Source organism: Simochromis diagramma, unplaced genomic scaffold, assembly GCF_900408965.1.
Source record: "Simochromis diagramma unplaced genomic scaffold, fSimDia1.1 OVJJ01000389.1, whole genome shotgun sequence".
Lineage (NCBI taxonomy): Eukaryota > Metazoa > Chordata > Actinopteri > Cichliformes > Cichlidae > Simochromis > Simochromis diagramma.
The window spans coordinates 1,380,783-1,405,292 of record NW_024387227.1 but is presented as its reverse complement, the minus strand read 5'-3'; the positions used below and the strand labels follow the sequence as shown (position 1 = coordinate 1,405,292).

Here is a 24,510-nt window from a genome sequence, read left to right as displayed (position 1 = left end):
ATCTCAACATCTTCCTCTCCCCTTTCCTCTCTCTCACCCTCCTTTTCTAACACTAATCTCATCGTCTTTCTTTTTCTCCTCCCCTTCTACTTCCTCTATTCCTTCTCACTTCCCTCTTCCTTTAATCAGCCCATGTCTTCTCTCGTCCTCTATCACCTCCTTTTCCTTCTTCCTCCTTCTCTTCCTCCTTTTCTCCTCAGTTTGCTGCAGTGCATCACTGGCAGGCACATTAACATCTCATCTCCATTACCCAGCAATGCCCTGCCCTCTCTCACTGCTTTTAACCACCCTCTTCTCTCCTTCTTTTCTCTTTCTGTCGGCGCTGTTCCCGTTTTCCTCTAAATTTAACACTCTCATGCTATCCCTGTTTTCTTTTAAAGTGTCCATTATCATCCCTACTGTCTTTTTTCTCTATAAATGTGATCATCCTCATTAAGGGGGTGCTCTCCTCTCCTCTCCTGTGACGAGCTGTGCTGTAGTGTTTCAAGGGAGTGGATGCCCTTGGTGTGACCATGAGAGAGATGGGCTAAAGCTCTGCAGTAGCAAGCCAGTGAGTGAGCAAGTTGGTTTCACTGTGTATTTGTGTGTATGTGTGAGTGTGTATATTCAGCTAGTAAGATGTGAGGAGTGAAAAAAGCATAGCTTGTGTGTGTGTGCATGTGTGTGCATCCTCAAAAGCACCGGTCTGTGGTACTGGTTTAACATAACTCAACCAGAAAACCATAGTTAACATTCACACCAAGCTGTCTTCCCCTGGAAGCCCACCATCCCCAAACTAGCGTTGCCTCACTGCTCATCACACGATTCCTGGTCAGGTAATCCGACTTTCTTCTCAGGAAATGAAAATCTATTTTTTTTCCTGCATTTGTTGACACTGGCTTGTGTTTCTCACAAACACTGCTTCCATCCTTGTTCACTAGACAGGATTTAAGATTGGTTCTACTTATAGTGTAACACAATATAATAAAAAAATATATACTGTAGAGGGGAAAGGAATATTGCAAGGACTTTTTCTAAACTGGCAAATGGCACTGAAAGAACATTGTTTGTATTAAGACAGTATATCAAAGCTGTGCAGTTGTAGTCTTAAGTCAGGAGTAAGCATTCAAGTCTCATCCCGAGGACATCCAGTAGACTAGAAATGGCTAATGACGTAGTGATTTGCCATTACTTTAAAAGGATTGGGGCTTCTGTCTGATTAGTTCCTTGAAGGTGTCACTCAGGATTAGATTCTCTATTTCTTGTTATATTTGTTTTCTCTGCCTTTTTCATCCTGTTGTTAACCCCTTTGTTTCCAACTCTGCTTCATATGCCATAATTATTATATATGTAGATAGAGGCCACAAACCCTGGTCCTTGCACCTAAACAGACAAGTACCAATAGTGCAATTTTACAGAGTTACACAATGACAATGAAATTTGCACAGAACCAGTTGAAAAATGTTACTGAATTGAACTCAGTTTTCTGTTCTAGCTTAGCCTTAACTTAAACTTTCTCCTGGTCTGCATTATTTTAAATTGGGTGTTTGATTGAGCATAATTGGACACATTAAGGGAAATTTTTTGCAAAAGCAAGTAGGTTATTCATGTTGCATCTGCTAACCCAGGCACTGGAATTAGCCTGTCGGTGCAACTTCAGCCGAAGTTTAAATGTTGGAGCATTTTCTCGAGAAATATGACCAGAAATCAGGTTGGATCTCTAAAAGTTGGATTTCATGATCATGAAAGCACATATCACTGGAAGTAAATTCCAGCATGTGTTCCTTCTTCACCAAGAAGCAGACTGTGACGCACAGATTTTACAACAGGATGTTTGAAGTTATAGGCTCCAGCCCCATCCGTATCCCTGAACTGGTTTAAGAAAATTGATGGATAGAAAGTTTGACGTTATCACTGGAAAGCAGGAGTGTTTCTAGGATCAAATCTTTACAACGGCTTAGCCCCCAACAGTGTCTTGCAATTAATATTAATGGAATATTCTGCTTGCAAACATATTCAATCCTTTTCAGCTTTGCAAATTGCAATTCAACAGGGTACATATTACAATCTTACCTTCAAAATCAAGTCTAATTAGTTGGATGACCTAGTGTCTAAGAATGCTTCAGAACGAATAATCACATTATTTAATAAAATACTATGGTTTTTCAGTGGCCACTTGAATTATCAAACCGGAGGCAAAGGTTCAATCATGTTAAACAAAATTTTCCAAACAAGTTAAAAAACAATTTGTTGCAAAGCAAGTAAGAGGAGAAATATGCTGTGTAACCGGTTTATACACCAGTAAAATAAAACACTACCTTTATTGTGCAGAATTAACACAAGATATCAGGTACCAAACTGCAAGAGTCGAGAAAAGATTTGTATTCTACCACCTTAATGTAGTGGCAGCCATCCTGTTCAAGCCATGTTTGGACCGATATAAATCCTTTGGCCAATTACAGATTACATCCTTTTGACTTTTTCTCTGGAGACCTGCTCTCCAAACTACCATAAAAAGTAGACACTATTGGAATTAGTAAATAGAACAGTAAATAATAATAGAAATTACTAGACAAATGAGTATTTGTTTAGTTTTTTTCTGTTATTATTCATAGTACATGTGTAACGTTGCAAAGTCACATTTGACAGGCAGGAATGCAAACAGACAGACAGAGGGGGACAAAATAGGAGATCAGGACAGTATTTGTCAGTACTTTTTAATGTTAGATCGCTTATCAGGAGAGAGTGTGGTGCAAAGCTGTAAAAGTCTTTCATTGTTATAAAACAATATAGTTGAAAGATGTCTTTTTCATACTATTAGTATTTTAACAACCACAGGATGTAGGCTAAGAGCTGCTGTGTGTGTGGTGTGAGGGGGGTTGTACTCTGTGTAGCCTGTGTGAGCTAGCATTATTCTCAGTGCCAGGCAGATCAGTTGCATAGCAACAAGAACTTTTGAGGGCAGGAAATGTTTCACCAGTGGAATGTGTCAAGCACAAGAACAGTAAAAATGGAAAGAGAGAGATACATACTGTACATGTCCCAAAATTCCCATATACAGCTGGAGAAATTACATAACATAAAAGACATTTAAATGAAGACCTGAAGAAATCATAACTGCTGGTAATGTCTGGCATTAAACTATCATGCAAAAGACAATCTTGGTAACTATAACTAACAATATTATAGCATCATATGACAGCCAAAATTTCCATTACATCCAGCATAAATGTCATAAGAATATAGACTTTCCTTTTTATGCTCCAATAAAATTGTAGCTATCAGGCGAACTGTACTGTACTCTGTGTTACCTAAACAGGCACATAACAGTCAACAGCTGAGGTATTTAAAGGCTGACTCCAACAATGTTAATTAAAACAGTTGCAATAACTGATAAAAACGTTAGATAGATTTTGTGTGAACTTGTCTTTCAGTCTAATGAAGCATTGTGCTGCATGCTTTGTTCGTACAAGTGCTTGGGGTAAGACAAGCTTCGTTTTATTGAAAACAAAAACCATTTAAAAAGAAATACCAACACGCCATCATAACAAAAGGACAGACTCAGTCAACTTCCAGAGACTAACAAAAATACATCTATGTGTTTTTCCATATTTGCAACACAGAACTTGTGAAGAAGCATAAAAAGTGAGTCTGCATTGCGGGTTGATTGACCTGAGTTTGCGTTCTTATTTTAGCTAGCTTACCAGGGTTTACAACAATGTGTTACAAGCCTAGCTGCAAATGGCTGTAAGCATCTAGATTTAATTATCTATTTGTTTAGGGTTTTTTTTCCCATTAGTTAATGTAACGTATTAGCCTATTATTCCCATTATTGTTCCCCATTATTGTAAAAACTGCTAGAAAAAGTATCAAGAAGTTAGATGAGACTCCTTGTTCTGTTTTGTTGACTTCTTCATACCTTTTTCTGTTTTTACACTTCCAGTATTTCCCTTCATGTTGAAAGTAGGACATAAACTCCTCTGTGTTTCTCCAACCATGTGTACAGACCTGCATTTAGGCTGTCCTGCTGTTCTATCTGTGCCACCACACAGTCAATTATTACAGAAGTGAATAAATCAAGCAACTTTCCTCATGGAAAACCTTTTCTTTTCTTTTCTTTTCTTTTCTTTTCTTTTCTTTTCTTTTCTTTTCTTTTCTGTATTTTAGTTGTTTGTAGTCCCTTTTTGGTTAGACAGGGACAACAAAAATACCAGTTGGATTTAGGAAAGGTTAATCATCCATCCATCCATCCATCTTTTTTAAACTCCACTGGGCAGACTTAAACCTATTCTAGGCGTCATAGGATGGGACACGTGGTACATAATAGACAAGCTGCCACTCTGTGGCAGGGTTAAAATGAGAGCTTTCAGAATGTTAACCAAATATTAGAAGAAACACTTCTCACATCAACAAACGTCCTCCGTTTTCTTTGTGTTATGAGTTCCACCCCTTTTTCTAAATGTCTAACATTTTACATGGACTTATAAACTTAGACAAGTGCAAGAGTTAACTTACAGAAATCACATTCAGAAATCATTCATCAGTTTTCTGGTGAGGTCTGGTGGGGTTGATTACAGCATGAAGTCAGGCAACTAATTAGTTGATCTACTGCTGAATTTTTATGAATTTGACTTGCAAATCAATTGATAACTTTTGTGTCATTTGTTTTGTTTGGGGTTTTTTGGTTGTTTTCTATCTCTTTCCACTGAAATAAAACTACCATAAAAAGTAGACACTATTCATTTGAGCAAACTTACAAGGGACCAAAAAGTTATTTTCCCCACTTTGTTTCTGTGCTCTATGCTCATAGTCTGCAGTGAAATTTGACATCACCATAAAAAGAAAGCTTATTGGAAATAATTCAGTAATGGATATAGTGTGTCTGATGTTATCCTTTAAAAAAGAAGTAAATGTAAGCATAATTACGCACTAATCGGCTGCATTAAAGTGATATTCTATAGGCTACTTTAAAGCTGCAAAAGTGGCTGGAGTAAGAAGCGCTATTAATGACCCTGTAGAGTGCTTAGCTTGCAGGGTGTGTGTGTGTGTGTGTGTGTGTTGAATAGTGCCAGAGGTCAGTGCAGAATCAAGTTAAACAACCGTGCTTCTTGCTGCAGATTATCCTCCCATCCTCCTTTCACCTTTATTTTTGCCACTTATTTTCACCTCTCTGTTGTTCATTAGTGTGACTGACCAGCTGTAACTGGAAATGATACACTAAATGACATTGTAGAGCTTCTCACACCCTTGTTGTCTTGTTTATTCTGTTACAAGTAATTATTTCTGTGAAGGGACTGTAGATTGTTGCCTTTCTAGTAAAGAATGTATCCCTGGCTGTCTTGTATATCTAGCTTCTTTCCTCTTCTGTTTCTTCTGTAGGGATATTCCAGGCACATTTCTCAGTTAACTTTGGACATTTTTGGTGAGAAAAAAAAGAGCTGACTGATTGTTTTTCCATCATTGAGGTTTCTTTATGTACCTTACAAACATAAAACTAGTTCAGCTAAAGAAAGAACAAGTAGACTTGCATTTGAACTCCACCTTTACAGGTAATAGTCCCAACCTTAACTTGTTGTCCCACCTAACTTACCTCCTATGGAACTTTTTTATGCCTTATGCTGCTTAACGGGTCTGATACGCAGAATTTGCTAAAATGCCCTGACACAGGTTAGCTTTAAGCCTTAGGAAGAGAACCTAGAGAAGGTGTGTATTTCTAATTCCCTCTTACAGAAACTTTACATTCTTCTGAAAAATGATTTTACTCTTTTTGTTTGTTTGTTTTATTTTTGTCTATTGTTGCCAAAAGTTTGTTTCCTAGCCTTGAGGTAGGTTTTTAAGGTACAGAGAGGTGGCCAACATTTTCACTTTTACTGCCCTTTACATATTATTCTTATTCTTTATTATTATTATTATTATTATTATTATTATTATTATTATTATGCAAAATAATTATTGCCTAGGGTAATACAAAATTAATTATATTAATAAAATAAAAGTAAATATTGTAAATTAAAGTAAGTAAATTATGTATTTTATTATATATTTTAAAATTCTGCTTCAGTATTGGAATAAATGTACTGTGCTATTGTTCAATAGTGGACTAAATCAGTGGTGAGAGTAGCATTGTCAGGTTGACAGTACTCACAGTACCTGCAAAGTTTTTCTCTGCATATTCAGTAACAAGTGCCAAAAACCATTATTTTTCACTTGACCTGGGTTCACTGTCTCCACTATAGTGCCTCTTCTCTGCTGTCTGTCCACTGTACATATCAGACAGAGAGGAGAGGTTGTGGCTTCACCAGAAATTTGACTTTGTCAACCTTTTTATTAAAAAACTGGAAGAAAGACCAGCTCTTTAGGGAATCTTGACTTTGCTTTAGCCACTTAATATCACAGGTAATTGTGATCTGTGTGTGTGGCTCCATGAGGTATTAGTTAACCCATCTCTCTTGCAGATAAAAGATCATGAGTGTAATAGTTTTTTTTACTCACGACAGTCCATCAGACCGTGATCAGCATGCTTATTTGCACTCAGTGTCTGATATTTAGTTTTTTATGTCAACTTTTAGCAACTTAAAAATTGTTCTGACCTAATACACATTGTCTAGTGTTGTTGAGAAGACTGTTTAACTCAGAGTGAACATTTTCTATCTGCTTTTTAGTCAGTGATATATTGGCGTACCTAAAACCTTTTAAACTTTCAGTAGTGCATCAGTTTTTATTTGCTTTTTGAAAAGTGACAGAGTATTTGGACTCAGAAATAACTTGTGTGTTTGACGTAACAAGAAGATTGGAATTGCCTGGAAATGCTTACAGACATGCTAAACCGATTAATCATGTAGCACAGCTTGAGTCTTTCACCTCACCAAAACAAAACCTTTATTTCTCTCAGAGGTGAAGGAACAAGAGCTACATGGACTCTGGAGAGATTGAACAGGTAGTCCAACTCCTCCAGGATTACCCGTGAATATGTGCCATTGATAGAAGGTCCGAATCCTTGGACCCATTGTCAGACTCTACACTCGTGCGGTGGGTCCAGGGTTCCTCCTGGTCCACAATAACGCCTGGCCTCATGTGGTGAGACTATGCAGGCAGTTCCTGGAGGATGAAGGAATTGATAACAGTGATTGATCCCTGCGCTCGCCTGACTTAAATCCAGCAGAACACCTCTGGGGCAATATGTTTCAGTCCACCTGACACCGTCAGGTTTCACCTCACACTATCCAGGAGCTCAGTGATGCCCTGTTTCAAATCTGATAGGACACCAGCATTTTAGTTTGAATCTAATATCATTTTACGTTAACGTTGGTACAGTATGTAGACATTCCAGCCTACTGGTTTTGCTGGGTTTTTAAAGGTAGAGTGGTGCCAAGAAATAGTTTATCATTCTCTTCTATTTGGATTATTGGTGCCAAAACAAAAAAAAAGAAAAGCTGTTAATCCCCCTCCCCATGGCTCTGATGTCGAATTGTTAGTCTTCCTCGGAGCTCTCAGTGGGCCAATTGTTTTCCTGGAAACCACTGCTTCATGCTGTGAATCAGTCAAATCAGTTGAGTGGTGGGATTTGCAGTTCTGGACTCAGAGAAGAAATACTCAAAGAATGTTTTCTGTTGGAACATTCGTTTTTAACTTTTACATTTAATCCACATTTCAATGCACCCTTGCTCATTTACTTTAGGCTGATAGATAACGAAAGGCCAAGCTCTGACTGTAGACAAATAGGCAATAGACTAGAAAGCATCTGAGTGTCAGCAGGCATTGGATAGGTCGCACTCTTCTCCATGCAGTCAGGTAATCTCTCTCAGGCTTCTTCTCATTCAAGGCAAGTGCTGCCTCTCTGTCACTCTTCTAATCGGAGCGTCTTCTTCTTTGTATTTCGTGTTCGTCCTCCCTGTTCCTGTCTATCATTGTAACTACTTGGTTTAAATTAACTGGCTGTTTTAAATGAAACAAACAAAGAAAAAAAACAAAACCGTTGCCCTTTAAAAGTTCCCATCATTTTAAAGCAGCTGATGGAGTGCATTAGTGGCTAATCATGGATAATGAGGCCACTGATGTTGAGGCAATTTTGAACCTGTTATCCTCTGTCTGTACTCAACATGCTCTTTCAAACCTCCTCAGTGGCAGCTGTTTGCACTTTTATACCATTTATCACAGCTTCAAAGCATTCTGACAAATTAAAAAAAGGAATTATTGATTTATCAATTTACATATATGAGTTTTAATATGTGTCATTGTTGTTGTATCTGGCATTTTTGGTGTACACTAATGACTTTGGTATAGTATGAATGACCATGAAAAGCTGTGAAACTTAAATAAAATATACAGTAAAGGTCTGAAATCTATGTCCTCCTTCACATTTTCCAAAGCCAACCAATGGCCGAATTAGAGACTTTTCCGGGCAGATTCTGGCTCCTGGACCTTATGTTTGACACCCCTGCATTAAACGGTTAAATTATTTATTTATGATCTATGAGGATATTAATTGATAATCACTGTGTTTGTGACTAACCAAGCAGATCTTATGAGAATGTCAATGTAATAATCTATTAAAATGTGCTTATATAATTAAAATGGGAAAATACTACACAGTAAAAAAGTATCACACTCATTACATTATTCAAGCCATGATTCATTATGTTAAACTCGGCTGAGGATGAATTGTATTCATTCACTACCCGCTGTACCTATCCATATGCGTGTTCCTGTCTTTTTTTAATAAACTATCTGGAGCTGTCTAGCTCACAGACGTACACTACTGATTAATCTTCTGGCACAGTTTAATCCTCACACCTCACCTCAGCCGCCCATTAATTTCCCTTGGAAATGGAGGAACAAGGACTGAATATATGGCTATTTAGGAGAGAGTATGTGTGTCAGGAGCAAGAGGAGTTGTAAAGGAATAAAAAGAGCAAGGTTGTTTAGATTAATAGCTTTGGACATCCAGCTTTTCTCATCTGTACGCCGCCCAGCTAAACAGGCTTCTGGACCAGACTGCTTTGTTGGGTTATCACTGGAACAATGTTTCTGCTTTTAAAGCTTTGCATCCAGGGGGTAGCAAATCAGAGACAGGTGATGGGTTCTGCCAGCAGGACTGGGCTCAAAATAGACTTCTTCCTAACAAATACCCTAACTGTATATGGTGGCATAGCTTCTTTAAACAAGTGGCTCATTTTGTAAAGTGACAAGTCCAGAAAATAAAATCTTCTCCTTTTACGTTGTTCATTTTTATATGGATTACTAATTAGCAAAGGAAGAAAAGAAGATTAATTTGAATTTTAAAGACACATGTAAATAGACAGCTGGTGTATGCAATCCCAACCTCAGTGAGCTGAGAGGACATTTCCCCTGCTTTTTGTAGAAATTGCAGTTACGAATGTCGACAGTGAGTATTGCACCCACATCGTCGCTCTTAGCAACACTCTCTATAACCTTCTTAAACTTCTGTGTTTACATTTGTTAGGCGTTACAAATGGACAGTTAACTCATTCATTCAACATAGTCACAAATCGCCACAAAGCCAAAATGTCGGAGCACTTTCTGCATCTTAAACTGTGATGCGATTCAACAAAGGACACTGTATTCTATTGAATTCGGTATGCAATACTCACAGTATAACCTGTGTCCTTGCTAAAATGACTCAGCAAATGTACCGTAGTGTGAAATATCACAGAATGCCAGCATTGAATAACAGGTTATTTAATCTGATTGATGCAGTGCTAGCCAGATAACACCAGAAATTAATGTACTGTGAATATTTTTTCACCCTTTTTATGCTGGACATGCTACTGTAAGTATAAAGGTGTTCTCATTTGTTCCAATACTGCCTTGTATTATTAAAGTGGTAATGTGTATTCCCATGTGGGTCTACCCCTCGGAGTCATACAGTAGAGCCCATCTTTGTTTCTCAGTTGAGCCTTGGGAAAGAATAGGATTAGCAAAAAACATGGAAAGAGGTGTTCCCGCACAGGACACATTTTTGGTTTGGTGTCCTCACATGACAGCACGCATAGAAAGACAATTTCTAAATTCATCTTGATGGCCAACTTCCTGTATTTGACACCAAGGATACAGCCTAAATTGGAAGAGCTACAGTGAGTGTTTGCTGATATTTTATGTACTGCTTGCATGATCTGTCAGTGTGTAATATCCTCTTGTCCTCTGTCTCTCCTTGCCTTTGGGTTTTGTATGCATGAAGCTTAGCTAAAGACAATTCAACCGAGTTCACCCCAAGAGTCAGACAATGTCTCCCTGTCCACTGGCTCTGTTTGTTGGAATGAGTACGTGGATGTTAGCTGTCTTGAGTTTTTGTGTGACTATCAGGGTTGTATATGTGTGTTTCTATTAGTCTTAAGGCTTATAGCTGTCCTTAGGGAACTGGAATAAGTTCAAAATTACTCCCGGAAAAGGACCTATAGTAGATAAAAGTGAAGAAGAACTGGAAAAAAAGAAATAAGACAGGAAAATTGGATAGTATTGACTTCTATGCCGATTAGGAATTGGGAGTCATAGTATTAAAGAGTATTAAAAAGCTGGATGCTTTGCTTAACAAAATGTAGACTGAAAAGTCTGTTACTCCTAGCAATATTTATCAATATACAATACTGTACACTGTACATCCCTAGGCTTTCTGAAGGTCTGTTTTTGTTTACCCACTTAAGATTGACCTATGAATCATTCAAACATAGAAAAAGGCAGCTACAGAAGTCTTGAGCCACGATATGGGCGATTGTGGCTCAAGACTTGGGAGTTTACCTTGTAATCAGAAGGTTGCCAGTTCGAGCCCCGGCTTGGACAGTCTCGGTCGTTGTGTCCTTGGGCAAGACACTTCACCCATTGCCTCTTGGTGGTGGTCAGAGGGCCCGGTGGCGCCAGTGTTCGGGCAACCTCGCCTCTGTCAGTGCGCCCCAGGGCAGCTGTGGCTACATGTAGCTTGCCATCACCAGTGTGTGAATGTGTGCATGAATGGGTGGATGACTGAATGCGTAAAGTGCTTTGGGGTTCTTAGGGACTAGTAAAGCGCTATACAAATACAGGCCTTTTACCATATGAACCACTATTGTCTCTACACATAACAGACAACTTAGCAATTGACCAGTTTTGAATTGCACAATGCTACTGCCTGTCACAACAATATATAATTTTTTCCAATTTCTTTAGCCGAATCTTTGAAGAATGCAAAGATGACACAGTTTGACAGGCATAAAATAGCATTTTTGCGTGGTAATTGCAAAGTAATTCCCAAGGAGCTTTTAGCCCAAAACTTGTCATATTGTTGTATTGTGTGCAGTGTGTCCTTAAAAAATTTGAGGAAACTGGACAAGAGGAGGAGAGGAGACAGTAACAGGAACCCAAGTCTTTAAGAAAAAATCTGACACAGGACATGAGAGATGCATGTGGCCTTTCAGTTGATCCATATACTGCTCACTGAAGCCTCATCCAAAATGGACTCAGTGGAAGGATGGCTGTCAACAACAATAATGAGATATGCTAGATGACACGAGAATTAGACTGAAAATCAGCAGAAACAGGGCTTATGGAAGGATGAATCCAAGTTTGACATTTTTGGCTGAAATCATTGTTAGTTATGCTTGGTGAAGGTCAGGATAACAGTCACCTGTGAAACACAGTGGAGGCTCTGTCATAGTTTGGAACTGCATTTCAACATTAATGAAATTATGAACATGTAACAAATACGGTCATATTTTCATCTTCAATGCAATACCATCTGGCAAGCATCTGATTAGTAGCAACTTACCTGGATAGAAAAACAAACAACGAGGTACTCAGTCATGGACTGACCTCCCCAGAGCCCAGACCTTAATATTACTGAAGCAGTAGAAAAGAACAGAAGGCCTTTGAATGTCCTCCAAGAAACCCAGAGAACTATTCCTGAAGACTCTTTAAAGAAACTACAAGAAAACTTGTCTAACAGAGTTTAGGCTATGTTGAAGAATAAAGGTGGCCATACCAAATATTGATTCAGCCAGACTTTGTTTTAAATATTGTGTACTGTATTTTCATGTATGTTTTCACTTTTTTTAATAAACTACTTGACCTATTTCCCATTCCCCAGAAAAATATTAAGAAATGGAAGGTGTCTCAAGATTTTTGCACAGCACAGTTGTAGACCAGCTGAAGTTTCACTTTTGCTAACTGTTTAAATTTAAAGGAAATACAGACATGCAGCATGTGGGAAACGTATTAGATAAGAGTTGGGGATGCATAATGGTGACCTCTCATTGAGAGAGGTTAGAAACCTTTGGGAGTCATCTCATTAACTGCAAGCATGTGTGCCTGCCCATAGATAGACACAGCCCTGGTCTAATTTTACTCCAGCACTCAGGAGATACTCTGAGGCTTCCGCAATTAATAAGTCTAATGGTTATTGGCAGGAGCTAGAAACCACTATATGGGATGTCTGATTGACCTGAGGTAAACATGACAACCAGTCAGTCAGGGTTAACAAATCCCTAAACTGGAAGGAAATGGAGCTTTTACTGATGGAATATAAGGTGCCATTTATAGAAAATCACAGAGAGTATTATACTAATGCGCCTTATAGTCTACTTGCATGGTTGTGATTTAATTAAGACCTATGGCACAAATTTTTCTTAAGCTAAATACACCTGGGTTTTCTCTGGTGCAAAGGCAAGCCTGCAGCATTTTTTTTTTAAATTTAACTACCCTGCAGTATTTGACGGAGCTAAAGCTGACTTTCATGTTAATGAGGCAAGTGATAGTTTCATTTGAAAAGTACAGCATCTTACTTTTTAGCAAGTGCTTTAGGATCTCTTCATGAGACTTCACTCATAAAGGCAAGCAGAAAAATCAGACAAGGAAAATGATGATTTGCCACGATTCTTCCAGGTGGCAGAAACTATTGATGGTTTGTTGGACGGATATTAGCTGTGCAGGACTGTCACCTTCAGCTCTGATTGGCTGTGACGCTACTGTGCTCTTTCTCCCAGGTTTTGGTGCACTGCAGCCCTGAAGTCTTGTAGACGTGCTGCATTGATATTCAGGGCCTGTTTCTGATCCCCATCACTGCTCTCATTCTCTCTCTCACCATACTTCACCATAAGCTTCTTAACTAAACTAAGTCACTATACAGGAAATAATGTTATAAAATGTGGTGAAAAGTTATCCAGTCACTACAGTACTATATGGATCCATTCTAGGTTTTCTGTTCTGTTTTGTTCTATTCTAGTCATGATCCCCACTTTTGCAAAGATAATTCTATTCACATTATCTGCTTTGTGTTTGTTACCTGCCAGAAACGTCTCTTCACTTCAGACACATCTGCTTCTTACTTCCCTGCAGTTACTTCCCGTTCACCCATTCACTCCCCACCACACAGGACGCTCTCGTATTCTGTCATTTTGAAGGGTGTTTCATTTCTTAAGGATGAAAAAATGTAATTAAAAGCATCTCATTTTCAAAACCAACTCAAACATTCGGTGTCATTGTTCCCAAACAAACAAGCAAAAATTTTTTTTCTCTGTCAGTCATTCTGTTGTAGGTATTACTGCTGTATTTGGAATCACTGTCTTGTTGCATGATTCAGTTTCAGTTAGGTTTTAGCTGTCAGAAAGATGGTTTCACATTTATCTCTACAATGCTTTGGTATACAGAGTCGTTCACCTTACAGTCACTGAGTTGTGACAATGTAATGTACACGTTGAGCAAGAGACAGGAATATAGGCATTGGTAAAGCAGAGTGTGTGTGTGTGTGTGTGTGTGTGTGTGGGGGGGGGGGGTGATGAAGACATACTAAAGAGCGTGAGGTTGTACCCTCTCTTCCTCCTCCTCCTCCTCTCTCCCTGCAAGCTGTGATAGGATAAGATCTGGGATACATGAGTGACAGTGTCATGAAACTGTTGCTGTTACCTTCTTCTGGAGCGCCTGGCTTACACAAAGGTCTTGTGTCCTGCAGCTATAATGTCCACTGGGGTGAGCTGTATCCAGGTCTGTGGGTCTTATATGGGAATCCCGATCTGCAGAATGCAAGAATGACGCATGCCCTTGAAAGTTATCCCTCCTCTCCATTTTTATTCTCATACTGGCTTCTTCTTTACATCTACAGCTTTTTATCACGTCTCTGTCTTCAAGGCATTTCAAATTTTGTCAAATCACCTTCTAATTTCTAAATTCTTTGCCTTTCCTTTTTCACTTTGCCCCCCCCCCCCCCCCCCTTTCTTTTGTACATCGTTTATTTATTCACTGTACGTCCCACCAGCCCACCCCTCCTCTTTTTTTTCTTTCCTATCTCTCTTCCTTCTTCTGTTATTTCTAAAAACTAGGTTGCATGCATGTCTACACTGGCCCTGCTGTTCTGTTCTTGGGGCAAAATGTCAATGAGAGGGAGTAAGAGACCCACAGGGATGTAGAGAACAGGATTCACCATCATATCCTCTCCTTCCTGTCTTTTATCCTCTCTATTCTTATCAATCCAGTTATCGGTCTTTCTGTCTATCTATCTTGAGTGATCCAGTCAGATAGTGGAAGATCTGCTATGCAGCACTGTCCACACACACACACTTACTCTCTCTCTCTCACGCACACACACAAACACACACACGCACGCACACATACATACGCCCACCCCTGCTGCCTGCCGACATGGTACAGGCTGTGCATTGAGACAGCCCCAGCTGAGGCAGTAGCAGTGAGAGTGCAGCTTAGCGAGTCTCCACACACACATGCACACCTACACTCACACACACATGCACGCACACATATCGCACGTCGCTGTTGTGCCTAGTCCCCTGCTGCATGTGCCGTTGCAGTATCGTTTTTAGGTGGGATGGTTTTCACGTCACGGTGACGGTGCTTTTAACCTTTCTGCCATGTAAGTATGCGTTGCTCATGTATGAAAATGTAAATTAATCAGCACTTTTGTTTCGGGTATTTTTGTGTGTGTTTGCTGGTTCGATCATTTGCTTTTGATTCTGTTAAATAAATCAGCTGCATGTGAAGACACTGAATTGTACACATTGTTCCATGTGTGTCTCTGGTTTGTGACAAAGAGGACAAAGATAATAATGTAACCCTGTACTGTTATCCAAAATGGTCTAGGAGCAGGTGGTCTGTGAGAGAGGGAGAGGAGAGATGAGGAGATCTGTTAGAGCTGTCTGCACGATCCATCAACACGTGCATAATATATGCAGCGGTGACATTTTTTAAATATGCAGATATGTTGTACAAGTTCTGCCGGTCAATGCTGTGTGTTGGTCTTTGACTTTCAGGTGAAATCAAATGCCCTTGTCTGCAGTTTCTGTATATAAAGATGTTTTATTGCACACCTCTTCTCTCTCTCGGGCCATCTGTTGGCAGAATAAACTCTGCAGTTTCTCTTCTCTGTCATACTTACTGACTGGTTCTGGCATGGCAGCAGGTTTCACTGCTGTAGCTGATCATGTGTTTGCTGTCATTACTGCATTAGCCAACTGACTATTTGGCATGGCCACTGAATTAATTGGGAACATTATCACTTCTCCTCCTTACTCTGTTGGCTGTCAGTTTTTCTTGTCTTGCTGGCTGGGTCTGTGGCACATTCCAATCAGTGGTCAGTGAATTGGTAATTGCATTGGCTGGTTAGTTGATTGGATTTTTGCTTGTCTGATCAACTGACTGGACTGATCATCTCTGCAACTGACTGACAGGGTCAATAGCTTTTCGTCTGGTTGGCTAACCAGAATCGGACACTTTGGTTCACATGTAGTCAGTGTGACAGTTGTAAAAAAAAGTCAGCCATTTGCATAGCCACCAAGTTATTCATGCATTCATTCATACAGTCAGTCAGCAAGTCTGCCGTCCAATCATTCAGCTGTACTCTAAGATAGGCTGTCATAGGAAATTGATCGTGCCTCTATTGGGGCTGCGATGACTGTGTGACCTCAACCATCATCTCCACTGCACCAAGACAGCCGGGCAACTCAAATGAGTGTCCCCATTTTATTGCCGTGTTCTTGCTTTTTTCCCTCTTCATGTTTTGCTTGCTCGTTATGTTCAGATAATAAGACATAGATAATAAAAGTGCAAACGTGTGCATAAAAATTAAAAATGGAATACTTTGGAGGCAAAAAGAAGAAAAAAAGTAACATATTCATGGGAATTTAAAAATGTTGTGCCACATTGTGTATCTGTTTAGAGTAAACCTTGTGAATTCAATGTAATTACTTTAACCAAGTTTGTAACTCGCAAAAAAGCCCAAATAGCAATTTCCATAGCCACTTGTTCCCCAGGATGGAAGAGTCCCTACAAATTAATACATTTTTTGTGTATAATGACCTTTAACCTGTGAAGAAATATTTATACACTAATAGTAATGGTAAATGGCCTGTATTTGTATAGCGCTTTTACTAGTCCCACCTAGGGACCCCAAAGCACTTTACACACCCAGTCATCCACCCATTCACACACACTGTTGGAGGCAAGCTACAGTTGTAGCCACAGCTGCCCTGGGGCAGACTGACAGAAGCGAGGCTGCCATATCGCGCCATCGGCCCTTCTGGCCAACACCAGTAGGCGGTAGGTGAAGTGTTTTGCCCAAGGACACAACGACCGAGACTGTCCGAGCCAGGGCTCGAACCAGCAACCTTCCGAGTTACCTTACAAGGCGAACTCCCAACTCTTGAGCCACGATCGCCCATAATAGTGGTGGTCTTTCCTGGATGATTGTCCCGCCCTGCATCTATGGAGGTTCACTGAATTATGAGTATGAGTATTATGATACGATTCCCATTTATGACCTTCACAGTCATATCATAAATGCACACAGAATGTGCTCTCCACCCTCGTTGAAAAAAAGAGTACCATCCTTCCAAAAGATTTTCAGAGAGCTGGACAATCATTTCCAAGGCACATTGGATGAGTTTAGACTGCATGTGGCAAGACTTTTTGTCATTTAGTTTCTTGCATGTCTGTAAATGTAAATTATTTTGTCATTGTATGATTTATTTATCACTAGGAAGGATAACTAATTACAGTCAATGCATATCACCTACAGATACAATCCATATGTTGCTCTGCTTTCTTATACACTTCTGTAGCCGAGAGTGGTGCATGCACCTCATTATTTTTGCTGTGTCATCATCACGTCTTAGGATCTTACAGCTTAAAGACAAATAAAAATGGTAAGCAAGGCTAACCCTTAACCCTATTTTCCCTTAAAAAAGAACTAATCTGTAATGTAATGTGATCAATTCTTGCCTTAGATGACAGGAATTGATAGATAACATATAGCAACTTCATTGCTTATTTTTCTTTTGTAAGCATTTCTGTCAGTGAAGGAAAGCTATTTTAAAAACCTGATTAGTGGAAAGAAGAAAAAGAGGAGACTGAGACGTATAAATATAGGATTTGGCTGAAAGGGACAAGGCTGCCATTGAGCCAGTTTAAATTCAATTCTTACTCCTACTTCAGCCAAACAATATCATGTCTGGAGTAAATGCAGCAACGAAGGCAGGAACAAGAATAAAAGGTGGAGAGGTAAGATGAAACTGAATGAAAGAAGGAACATTGCAATCCAATGAGGTGGCCATCATTTTCTAGGGTTAGTGAGTATTGATATACAGTTGTGTGTGGATTGTACAAGTTAGTGGAAGTTTAAGATCTGTAATTTAAAAACCAAAATGAAACCAAAGAAAAACTTGACTTAAAATCTCTACGTGTGATTTAATGTAATTTCCATGGACTAATGATTTATTGTGCTTTATGTGCAGTTTAGAAACATTAATTATATTAAGTAAATTATATATTTTATATATTAAGCTGAGTTCCTTAAATAGAAAAGGTATTCTGTTAAGGACAAATTCATATCAGGTACCATATCCATGCCAACTTTATTTATAAATCACTTTAAAAACAGCCTCGCAGGTAGAAGTGCTGCAGGTGATGGAATAAAAGTTTGAGCACTTTTGTTGTTGATGGTTTTTGTTTCCTCCAGTCATGAAATCTTTCAAATTTTTGAAAGAAAAATATTTTGGCTGGTGAGACAGTGTGAAAAAAATGCACCTCTGATAACAAGTGTTCATAAGATGGGTTGAAAGCCTGGGTGTGAAGCAATTGAAGACAGCCACTTGACACTGACACCCACTTGCTTTGAGTGTAGTGACACATTAGAGAGTCCAGTGTTTTTTCTTTCCAAAATTTTCTCAGGTGAAAATACTTTTAGTTTCGCCTACTGTGTGAAAATCTGACAGCACAAAGTGGGTTTGTACATAGGTGTATGACACAATGACTAATAATTTTTCCTCCATGTCTATTCCTGTCTTGTAAGCGATCATATTTTTGGTGTCTTGCCTGCTGATTGTTTGAAATCAGTTTTTATAGTGTCCTGGTGATTCAGGACGTGTTTGACATGGTGAGCTGTGAGCTAGTAGCTGATGTTTTTTTCTCGGCTTTCCTTTGTGTAAGTGTATAATCTGAATTGATTCCATAAATTGTTGATTCCATAAATTAATGTTGAAATGAGATATAGATAGCCGTGTGTTGAGGACTAGAAGCACACGTTGCTGTTTGATAATGGGACAGCAAAGGCTGAAACGTTCAGATCTTGCATCTAGGAGCTTGTGCCAATACAGCAGTGTAACACGTGACATTTGTTGGATGTGGTATTCTCTTGAAGTGAAATTGTTTGCATTGCTTCTGATAGTATTTTTTCATCTACTTTGCTTTCTTCGCTGCTAAGAATTATTATGAGGAGAAAGGAATAGTGACGTGATAAACCCAATAAAATATCATATCATCAGCAGCTCATGCTTGATGAAACATTGATGCCACACTTGCTAACGCTAACACATACATGTAGTGTTAGCAAGCTTTTTATAAGGTCTTGGCTATTGCTTTACTGGTTACTACTACTGGTTAAAAAGACCAACTTCATTCATCATGAATTGATCATTGCAGCATGATAAATGGATGCTTTTTCTATTTTTTTCTATGTATTTGATATTTCTGTGAGAAGGTAATGAATATTTGTAATTATAATTAGGATATTTGGATTATCGCATAGAACGTGTTGAATTTGTTTATTGATGATGTGTTTTTATGTGTATTTCTATTTATTTAACTGCAGATGGAAACTAAATGTGGTAAAGTGCATCTTTCTATTTAGATGAATGTTTTTTCATACATTGCCCCTGACAGAAAGAAGAAGAAAAAAAAAAGTATAAAAAAAAATCAATAAAAAAATCAAATCGAATCCACACCATAGTTTTTAATCAGCAACTCTATTATTTAGACCAGTCAGTCATTTCTAAGATATTGCAAATCAGAATGTTATTTTAACATCAACATTTTCTGTCGTCCATGAATCATGCCGTTTTTGTAGCGGCAGGCTCTGAACAAGCTAGCTTAAGTTGATGTTTATCAATTTAGTAACAACAAGAGGTTGGCTGTTACTAAAGGATCTCAGAGTTATGGTTGTATAAGTACCTAATACTTGAATTTAAAGTATGATAAATTAAATTATGTTTTAGATTATTAGTATTATTAGATAAAATTAAATGTAATGCTGTCAAATGTAGGAATGTCGATCCATAAAGTTATATATGCTAACTACTGTTAAAGTTAAAATAGTTACTACTAATAATAAAAAAAATATCATATTTTGTTTGAATGACTTGAAAAAATTTAATTTACAGGCAAACTTCAAAGGAAACTGTAGTGCTTCCCTTCTCTCCTCTTCTCTTGTCTACTCTCCTACATCACAGTTCGCTTCCATGTGTTGAATTTAAATAGCCCAATAACTCCCTCGTGATTTTTACAGCCTCATCTGGAGCAAGGAGAGGGGCACAGCAGCCTTTTTTCTTTTCGTCTAGCAGTGACCTTGCAGTAGGAAGTTAATATAACATGTGTGTGTGTGTGTGCAGGCATGTTTGTGTCCATGTGTCAGAATGCACAGAATACAGCATATGCTTATACATAAGAAGTATGAGGTCTATGATTTTGCTTAATAGACTATAACTATGGGTAAATATACATGAATGAATGTATATATGGCTAATATGTCTAAATTATCAGTACATCCAATTTCCACAGGGGAAAAACAAAAACAAATCAAATTCTGCCTTTCAGTCTTCAGATTGCATCTAATCTTGATACTTAATCAAGATAAGAAAACTATGTGTCACATTATAATGTACTTATTCAGTTCTAGTTTGAAACATGTGAAACTGAACAGACTGCTGCTGGTGCTAATTCAGGTGATAAATGGGTTCTGGTGGACTAAAATGGCTACCTTTTGTAAGCCCGCTCTTTTGTTCTATTAACAGTTAGATAGATGTGCTCTACTGCATGCATACTGCAGCCAGTATTACACAATTTCAGTTCCTTCTTATCTTCCCGCAGACAGCTGAATTCAACGTTGTCTCTTTCTCTATTTTTGGACCATATCTCAGTGAAACCTGGAACATCGGTATGATTCCCTTTATTCTTTTGCCTGAACAGATGATTTCTACACCAGACACAGACAGTGACACAAACATATCACCACACTGAGACATTTTAGCTGTTTTGTAGATGTGCATGGTCTCATCAGGGAGATTGGTTACAAAACCAATTTGTCACATGCATTTGTCAAACTCCGCCTAATGTAAGATCCTAACAGACTCTAGTCCGTCTCCAGGAAGATTCCAGCATTATATAATGAACCACTGGTGGGCAGAGAAGCACGCAGGCACAAGGAGGTGAGCCGACAAAGGAGAAGTTTAAAGAGAGCACAGGCAGACAGATGGGATGGTTTATTTAAATCCAAGTGGGGAACAAGACAGGAAAAAAGTAGAATAGTTATATTCTGATATTTAGAAGTAGACATAAAAACATAATACCTGTGAACTGATTTGATGTCACACAAGAATTTCTTTTTGTTTTCATGACTGTCTACCTGAAATGACTAAACACACACACACACACACACACACACACACACACACACACACACACACACACACACACACACACACACACAAAGATGTGCATAAGTGTGCATATGTCATCTGATAGGTATAAGTAATTCTAGCCACAAGTTTCTTTGTGACCAGTATTTAAAACAGACCAGGCTTGTATAAAATGAATAAATGGATGACACAGCTGGCGCTAATTAGCTTTCAGCTGGAGGATTAACAGCTTTATTTGCTTGTTTTCTGACCTGTATGTGATCATCAGTTGTACCGCACTGATTTTTTTTTAGACGTTTAAATCTTGCAACGTTAAGTCCAAATGGTGACAGGCTACAGCGTGTGTTTGGATTAGATGCTGACGAGTGCTCGCATTAGATGTTGTGCGTCCACCACACACAACACTTTGTTTTTTTTTTGTGTATGACTTAGACGATGATGAACGAGGTCTAGTAGTCTGCGATCCTTTTAATCCTATGCAGGCTTCCCATGTTGGACTTGTTAAAGTTAAATGTGACACCCAGTGTTTACATCAGTGTTAATATTCTAAAGCTACTTTTGGCTGCTCCCTTATTTACAAGGGTCACCACACACTCTAAAAAGTAATTCAGAGGCTTAGTAAATATCACTATAAATATAAGTTAGATGAGCCTGATAAAATCTATGAATATCCTCATAGTAATTATCTGAGTTTGATAAGTTGAAATAAATATCTAAAATGTTAAATTATATTTTGTGTTAAATTAAGGTATTCATTTACATCTCAGGCAAAAAATTCAGTATGTGGTTCACAGGATACCTTCTTTGCATGTACTTAATATTTTTGTTTAAAATGGAATCAAAATATTTGAGAAATAGGTATCTATACTCATCAGTATCTTGTACTAAAATCATTAATTATTCAAATTAATATTATTTATTGTCAGCAACTACAACTGAAAAGTGTAAGTAAAACACGATAACGTAGAGTAATTGAGTACCATGAGCCTTTTTCATTGTTTTGTTCATTTTGTTTTTTAAATAATCTGAGCTTTTGTGTTTGCTCTCTTGGAAAAATGTTTAACATGTGGTCATTTTTCATACATGTATTATGAAAAACACAACTACATATTATTTTGTTTGGTTTTTTAGACTTAGACTACCAGTGAAATACAATAACATTCATATTTGAATGTTAGGAGCCGGTCGTGGCTCAAGAGTTGGCAGTTTGTCTTGTAATCGGAAGGTTGTCGGTTTGAGCCCTGACACCGATAGTCTCGTTGCCTACTGGTGGTGGTCAGAGGGCCCAGTGTCTGGCAGCCTCGCCTCTGTCACTGCGCCCCAGGGCAGCTGTGGCTGCAATGTAGCTTGCCATCACCAGTGTGTGAATGTGTGTGTGAATTACTGAATGATTCACACACACTTTCAGGATGACTGAATGTAGTGTAAAGCGCTTTGGGGTCCATAGGGACTAAGTAAAGCGCTATACAAATACAGGCCATTTACCATTTTTAATATTAGGTACAATTTTAATTACTTTCAGTTTACAATATTAAGTAAATGGAACAAAATTTTGGATTAACTGACCATCTATATTTCAGTTACACTGACCAAGCATGTCAGTGTTATTTACTCGATTTTTTCATGTTTGTGTAACAACTACAATTATTCATTTCAACTTGATATGTTTAAGCTTTAGTTATTCAATTGATCAAGTATATTGAACAGATTCGACTGGTTTCGAATCTACTCAATATTTTTAAGTGTAAAAGTGTTGCCTCAAAAATTCAGTTTTAGTTTTTAGAGGTACCTCCACATGTTTGATTTGTCAGATTTTTAATTCTTACGGAAGCTTGTTTCTGCCACTGAAAAAAACAACAACAACAAAAAAAAAAAACGTGAATATTATGTCAAAAGTAGGGCTTAATAACTCAAAATTTGAAGATATCTTCTTAATTTCAAGCCATTTTCTCAGAAGTCTGAGTTAAGAAGTTGAAATTTTGATACCTGATTTGAAATTTTCAGATGATAGCCTGAAATTTTGAGATAGTAATTTGAAATTCTGACTTTGGGATGGCAACAAAGGTATTTTTCAATAGCAGAATCAAGTTTCTCTACCTTCCTGACTAAACACCAAAGGGATTTATCTCTTTTCCTGGCTGGCTCTAATTAAACTGGAGATCTTTGACTTCTGAGCCACAGGGGGGATAACTGGTAGATCACTTGGGTTAAACTGAGTTTTGATACTTAACATTTAGTACTTATATAGTAGTGCTGGTGTAGTGACAAATTAATTTCAGGCTCTATATTAAAGTCATCTCTAAAAATTGCCAGAAACCAGAAGGCTTCGGGCCATTCGTGCGACTCATGTATGGCTGTGCACATTTCCTTTTCTGTGACATCTACAGATGTGAAAGAGTTGCTCGAGCTGTCGTCTCTACTTCCATCATCATATACTGTAGGTAACCTCTTCTGGCAATGAAACAGCATGAACTTTTGACATTTGACATAAACCACTTTTTCTATAAACCATTGCTTACACGCTAGACTTGGCTTTAGTGGCATTTGTGAAGAACCGACATAAAATTTCACTGTCTGTGCACATGCTCATATGAGTAGTCAGAGCCTTAGGTATATCATTATGTCAGAGATTTATCCCAAAACCAGACCTTACAAGTTGGAATTCACAGTCTCTGCCTCATGAAATCTAAGCTTTGAGCATTCATCCTTGAAAATGGTGGTGACTCAAATGCTTTGCAGGCTCTTTCTTGGTTTGAAACCCTCTGCAGCAAGTGCCAGGCTCAGTGTCTTTTCCTATTCACCATATTACGTGTGGACTGGAACATGTGACATAATATGTATGGATTAGTAAAATCCCCATAAGCACATGTGTCATTCACTTGTTTAATGTGATACTTTCCTCGAGGAGTAAACCTGAGTTTGAAATAAAATAAAAGAGACTTCTTGTAGGTTGGACTAGGTTCAGGCAGGTAAGGTTATGATAGCTGGATGTGAGCCTGAAGCTAAAAGGGTGTGAAAGTTGTTATCCATCAGAAAGGTCAAAAGTGAAAAGGTTGACCCCATTACATTTTCTTGGTTCTTTGTGCTCATGTTTTAATTGAGTCTGCCAGGTATTACCTGCCATACATGTTTCTGGCGATGTTCAGGGAGGCTGTTTAATATTTGAACAATGTACCACAGATATGGGTGAGGCAGTTTAAACTGGCTTTAATTAAGAAACAAAACCTAGAGCCAGATTTATTAAGCAGTGCAAATTGGTGTGATGCTACAATCTTCAAAAAACACACATGGAAGTGGAATGTTTTGTAGGTACCCAAATTTATATCCAGGTCATTTTATTAATGACAAGTGCAAGCTAATTAGAGCTGCACAAACTATTAAAATATTGAAAGAAAAATAAATAAAAGTGCATTTATGATGTTGCAGAGCTGCAAACCGCCCCACTGGCTGTTAAAATGAACACATCAGTGTTTTAAGTAATGCATCCCTGGCTTCTTGTATAGGGAAACCATATATTCTCTCTTCCTTGTTAAGCTCTGTTACATTATAAAAGTAGCGTTGCAGACCATAAATATGCAGGGTCAGCTCCAAAGATTTAGGACGAGTCAGTGGAGAGCTACAGTACAGA

The 24,510-nt window shown here is 38.3% G+C and overlaps 1 protein-coding gene across 5 annotated transcripts in view; it reads left to right on the top strand.

Annotated features, from left to right (window-relative positions):
- The window catches only part of atp2b2 (ATPase plasma membrane Ca2+ transporting 2), a 116,056-nt gene that overhangs the window by 8,990 nt on the left and 82,556 nt on the right, over nt 1–24,510 (top strand). For 2 of the 5 annotated variants that reach the window (XM_040052247.1, XM_040052248.1), the window contains exon 1: nt 14,591–14,830. The exons of 2 other annotated variants lie outside the window; for them this stretch is intronic. The gene's annotated coding sequence lies outside the window, so the exon portion shown is untranslated. Of the gene's footprint in view, nt 1–14,590; nt 14,831–20,383; nt 20,402–24,510 lie in introns of those variants that run through there. One more of the 5 variants, XM_040052253.1, reaches the window with a different exon arrangement.